At 40.4% G+C, this 6,220-nt stretch overlaps 1 long non-coding RNA gene across 1 annotated transcript; it reads right to left on the bottom strand.

The window, feature by feature from the left end:
* Positions 1–670: 670 nt before the first annotated feature.
* LOC117507585 lies at positions 671–5,951 on the bottom strand. Its single transcript, XR_004559771.1, has 3 exons — positions 5,898–5,951; positions 877–947; positions 671–702 (listed from the first exon to the last, which is right to left on the bottom strand). It is a non-coding gene; the product is annotated as an uncharacterized LOC117507585 (long non-coding RNA).
* Between the last annotated feature and the right edge of the window lie 269 nt (positions 5,952–6,220).

The raw sequence follows: 6,220 nt of genomic DNA, 5'->3' as shown, positions 1-6,220 counted from the left end.
TTTTCAGTATTTTGACTAATACTACCAGTCATTTACAAGCCTAGATAAACTTTGTAATATATATAAAAAAAAATCAGTCTGTTTTTGATTATTAACATTTACTTGTACTTTTACTTTCAATACTTGAGTACATTTAGTTGTACATTACTTGTCGTACTTAAGTACAATAAATACTAGATACTTTAAGACTTTTACTTGAGTAGCACTTCAATCTGTGACTTGAACTTCGACCAAGGTCTTTTTTTTAATGGGTATCTGTACTTTTACTTAAGTGTGATTTTCAGGTACTTTATACAACTCTGGCAAACACAACAGTTAGCATGCTAATGTTTAGCACCAATGTATTTGTATGTACCAGCATTCATGCTAATGCTATAATTCTGTGCTAACAGCAGAGGTGAGACATGAACCAAGTTGGACTGAACAAAAAACCCACATTGTCCCCAAAATCAGCCCAAAGCTGCAGCGTGTGGAAGTGAACCCAGCGTGATGTGGAAATGAAGGAAGTGACTTTTATTTGTATCAGTGACGTGTTTTAATTTTGTGCTGCTGAAATGTTTTCCATAAAGTGTGACTTTAAGAGAGAGGACAGTCTCTGATACCTGTAACCACGTCCGCACACAGACGGCGTGGAAGACGTGGTTGCACGTGAGGAGGAGGATCTTCTCGCCAACCACGTAGTCCATCAGACAGATGGCACAGCTGTCAATCAAAAGACAAGATGAACACACGCTGAGTCAGCAGCTAACAAACATTTAATACTATCATTTGTCACCAAACACTTCAACAGTAGAATCATGTTCCACATTAAAGGTCAGAGGTCAGCCATGAAGCATGCAGAGTTTTGAGTCCACAGATCAGATTCTCTGAACTCACCTCATGTTGGTGGTGTTCTGGAGCTCGTGGTTGGCCACAGGTTCTTCGGCTGGCCCCGCCCCCTGTTGAACCTGCAGGTGAAGGTGAAGGTGTGAGTCCAGCTGACGGCAGCAATCAAACATCACAGGAAACATTTTCTCTTTGAAATAACACACAGACTGGAACGAGGGGGCAGGAACCCATCCTGTTTATTAATTTTCTGAATCTGCTTATTCCAATTAAGAGTCTCGGGGGAGGCGGAGCCAATCCCAGCGGTCACTGGGGGAAGGTGGGACAGACCTGGGACATCAGAGGGACACATGTAGATGGACAAACACACCCAGAGGAAACCCACACAACCACATCGAGAACACACAAACTCCACATAGAAAGGACCAGGCGGGTCGCGACCCCAGAACCTTCTTACTGTGAATGAACAGTGTGAACTACTGAGACACCTGCTGCCCAAATCCATGTTTGATACCAAATTGACACTGATCACAGCCCCGAGACAAGTTTAGAACAAATGACCTCATGTCACATTTGAACACTGATGTGCACATTTTAAATATTAAATGTATTTTTAAAGTCACAATAAAAATAAGACATTTAATTAATTTGCTCTTGTTATTGACATTTGGAAATATTTGGGATGTAATGATCCAATCACCAAATCAATAATGTGTTATTGTTTGTCGGGGTCACAGAAAATGACCATCAGAGGCACTGTGATTCTTACTCGCTTCGAGGAGAGAGAGAGAGAGAGACAGCAGGACCCTTCGTTCTACCTTCCCCTCTCTGAAGGCCTGTGTCTCCCTCCCAGCCTTTTATTTACTCAAACACATAAGAGGGTGAAAAGCAGGCATAAATCATTTCAGAGTCTGTGTCCATACAGATAAGACATTATCATGGGTTTTTCCAACAGTCAGAACCGGCTGCAACTGGTTTCACAGGGTCGTACCATTCCCCTTCAAGGACGGTTAGCTTATTAAACTTACACTCCTATACTCAGCTCATTCTCTAAGCACTAGAGGTTAGCTTAGCTGATATGGTTCACATTCTCAGACATTCAATTCTCCTCAAAGGCAACAAAAAGGCATTTCACAGTAAATGATCAGTGGTTTACTAGAAAATGAAAACCCTCAACCAATGTATAAGAAAGACATTATAAATGATAACATACAAGGTCTGTGAGAAAAATATCCGACCTTTTTATTTTATGCAAAAAATATATGGATTTGATTCATATGTTTTTACGTCAGTGGTGGGCACACTTCCAATAATCCGATAACAGATAATTATCGAAGATAATGTTTTCATTATCGGATTATCTTTTTAGATAAATTTAAAAACCATCATCGGACTAATTATCTTCCGATGAATTACCGTCCGATAACCTTTAAACCGATAATGTACTAAACTAAGTTAAACAGTGAAAAACATTTTTAAAACTGTTAAAGCTGTTGAGACCTACTTGTTAAAAGTTTCGTAATAGACATGTTGTTCTATCCTCTGCAAACAGAAACTATTCTATCGTCTGTAAGCAAAGGAGAACTGGTGACCAAAAAAAAAGTCTCTTCAACACCATAATAATATAATCGCAATGTCACCAAGTCATCCAGAGGCATACATGTTTAACTTATGGTTCAAATTTTAACCACTCATTTTAGACAAGTTATTTTAAATTATTGTCATGTCTGAAGTTTATAAAGTGAAAATATCAGATATATGTTTTCGTTTTAAAGTAATGTGCTAATTTTTAAGGTTTTGTGAGCACATGCTGTGCCAGGCAGCAATGCATTATGGGTAGCATAAAGTAATCTCAGACGTTCACGACAGGACAAATGCATTTCAGACACTCTGTTCAGGGTCCACAGATAACAGCATTAAACTCTAGTGCCTAAAACTCTCGTGAATACATTCTCTGGGTTTATAGACGTTAATGTATTTGCGTTTGTTAAATTCCATGCATCTTAAATGTAGCAGACACGGATTATCTGGAATTTTGTTTGACATTTTTTTCAAGGCCGCTACTGCCATCTACTGGCCAGGAGTGTTCATGGCAGTATTAAACGTCTGGGTACATGGCTTCTCTCAAAGTGTTGGTATTGTCCATTGTCCAGGCGCTTTTTGTGTGCATATATTTGTTAACTTTGTATTCTAAAACTACGGTTAGAAGTAATTCCGACTCCTTATCGGTCCACACGAACGAGGTTGGCGCCATGTTTTTAGTTTTTGTGGAAGTGACGACAAGAGAATAAGGCTCCTGATTGGATAGAATTTTAATCAGTACCGCCACCCAAAGGTTTGGCAGACTAATTACAACACATTTATACGGTTCGATGTGGATGGATTTTTTTTTTTAAACGACATAGTATGGATGAAGTTTTTCCCCAAACTGAAAGGGTAAGATATTCGGTTTTACAAATACCCGACAACGTGTGTACATGGCCTTATGTCTGTGAAAGGCACTATATAAATAAATTTACTTACTTACTTACTAATATTGAGTGCACGTTTTACAATATCATAAAAGTTTTAAAACATGCAATTGCGATGACACTTCCAGGGCTCCGTAAAAATGCCTGTTTTTACAAATAAAAATGGAATATTTTACAAAAGCACATTTATCTTTAAACCAACACACGACACACGTCACATTAACGTGTTGGTTTACATAATGGATTACTGAACCAATCACTGTTTAGCACTTTTACCCAGAATGCTTTGTGGTCTGTGTTTGTTACAAAACCTCAGAATTAGTGCCTTATTCAACATTAAAAGATATATGTTATGTTTTAACTTTGTACAAATGACAGAATTGACATTAATGGAGTTATTCTATCAGTATTTTCAAAAAACCATAAGTTAGTATGACTTTATTTTTCAAGACCTCCGCCTGACCGGAGTGTTGAAATAGATAAAGTGTTGGCTTTATGACTGCTTTTGAGGTACTGCTGTGGTGGGAGCGTTGTTGTAAATAAGAGCTTCCAGCAGAGGTAGAATGTTGAAAGAAAAATGATAATGATTAATAAAAAGTTAATTTCGTGGGTGCCCTCAAGATTTGTCTGTGCTATTTCCTGCAGGGGGCACCATGGGTCAAACATTCTTGCTTATTTTTTAGGTCTTTTATCGCTTTTGATGCTTTCATAAGCAATCGTGTTAAAAATCAATTTCAAATCTTTAGTAACTGCAAATGTCCCATAGATAACACCGGAATTTATCGGTTATCGATTATCTGTAACTTCCGATACATTTTTTGGTGGTTTATCGGTTTATCTTTATCAAAGATAACTTTTCAGTTATCTTATTATCCATTATCAAAGTTAATTTTTTGGTTATCTGTGCCCACCACTGTTTTACGTCAGTCAAGCTTGAACCTTCGTGCGCATGCGTGAGTTTTTTCACGCCTGTCGGTTGCGTCATTCGCCTGTGGGCAGGCTTTGAGTGAGCACTGGTCCACCCCTCTTGTCGTTTTTTCATTGCGAGGAAATGGCGGAATGATTTGGGCTTTGTTCCATCAGAATTTTTTCAGAAACTGTTAGAGACAGGCAGCTGGAAACCATTCGGAAAATTCACATGGCTTTCGGTGAAAATTTTATGGGCTTCACAGAAATTAAGGAGTGTTACTACCGCTTTAAGGATGGCCCACAATGGCGCATGGTGCGCCGCACTCCGAGCCGCGATCAACAGGCAGAAACCACCAGATCATTTCTAAATGGATGGCTGTGTCGATCCGGGACCGTCGTGTGCAATTTCTCTGGTTATCACAAGAGCTAGACATCAGCCATTTTCCAGCAGATTTCACTTTTAACAAGAGATTTTGTCATGGAAAGCCGCGCGGAGGCTTTGCGCGTCATGACGGAGCCGCTGATAGAGCGAGACAAAGAACACCTCCGTTTTGGAGTGTCAGAGGACAATTTGGGACATGCCTATCTTGGCTTTCAGTGGCTTACCAGTCGAGTGAGTATAAGAGAAATTGTGGAGAGCTGGGCATGTCCCAACTTGTCCTCTAACACTCCAAAACGGAGGTGTTCTTTGTCTCGCTCCATCAGCGGCTCTGTCATGACGCGCGAAGCCTCAGCGCGGCTTTCCATGACAAAATCTCTTGTTAAAAGTGAAATCTGCTGGAAAATGGCTGATGTCAAGCATAACCAGAGAAACTGCACACGACGGTCCCGGATCGACACAGCCATCCATTTAGAAATGATCTGGTGGTTCCTGCCTGTCGATCACGGCTCGGAGCGCGGCGCGCCTTGTGCCATTGTGGGCCGTCCTTAAAGCGGTAGTAACACTCCTTAATTTCTGTGAAGCCCATAAAATTTTCACCGAAAGCCATGTGAATTTTCCGAATGGTTTCCAGCTGCCTGTCTCTAACAGTTTCTGAAAAAATTCTGATGGAACAAAGCCAAAATCATTCTGCCATTTCCTCGCAATGAAAAAACGACAAGAGGGGTTGACCAGTGCTCACTCAAAGCCTGCCCACAGGTGAATGACACAACAGACAGGCGTGAAAAAACTCACGCATGTGCACGAAGGTTCAAGCTTGGCTGATGTAAAAACATATGAATCAAATCCATATATTTTTTGCACAAAATAAAAAGGTCGGATACTTTTCTCACAGACCTCGTATATTTACAATTTCTCTAACACTGTTGCCATTTGGATCACGTTTTTCATTTGTGTGATGACACCCAGAGGTGTTCTGAAGAGCATGTTTGAAGCTCAAATGGGGAGGTTCCAAATGTTGCCATCTTGGAAGGGTCTGACTCCGCCTCCATTAACCCATATAAGGATAAAGAGGTGGAGCGTCAGCATGACTGGTATGGGATTTCATTGATGAACTGTCTGCTGTTAATCAGTGAAATCACCTGGTGGAATTGGTGGTTACAAAACAACCTGCACCCTCTTTGCCTTTTCTAGAATCAGGTTGGCACCTATGTCTAGATTAAACCAATAAGTTTCCTCCGACTGTTGGAGTTGAACTAACTTATCAGGCTTTGCAGTGATATTTCCACGTGTCCTGTCAGTGTGGAACCAACCTGTTCTTCTGGGACGAGATGTCTGTACATGGACGGAATGGACTGGCCCATCATGTCAGAGGTGAACTGGTCCATGGTGTTAATCTGCAGGTTATCAGAACAAAACATGGATGTGTAAATATGGTTTGTTTTTCTCCAAAAGGTTGCCTGGTTTCATTTGACACACAAGAAACACATTTTTGTTATAAGCATTTCTTCTTTAATCAATGGAATAATGACTATCATCAGGTGACTCTTCGGAAAGCAGCTGGACACAAAGTTGTACTATATCAAGTCACCCACCTACTTTAGCAGCCCTGCATCACTCTTGGAGGCCCTGATGT

This window comes from Thalassophryne amazonica, chromosome 3 (genome assembly GCF_902500255.1).
Source record: "Thalassophryne amazonica chromosome 3, fThaAma1.1, whole genome shotgun sequence".
NCBI lineage: Eukaryota > Metazoa > Chordata > Actinopteri > Batrachoidiformes > Batrachoididae > Thalassophryne > Thalassophryne amazonica.
This window is presented reverse-complemented; position numbering and strand designations above follow the sequence as displayed.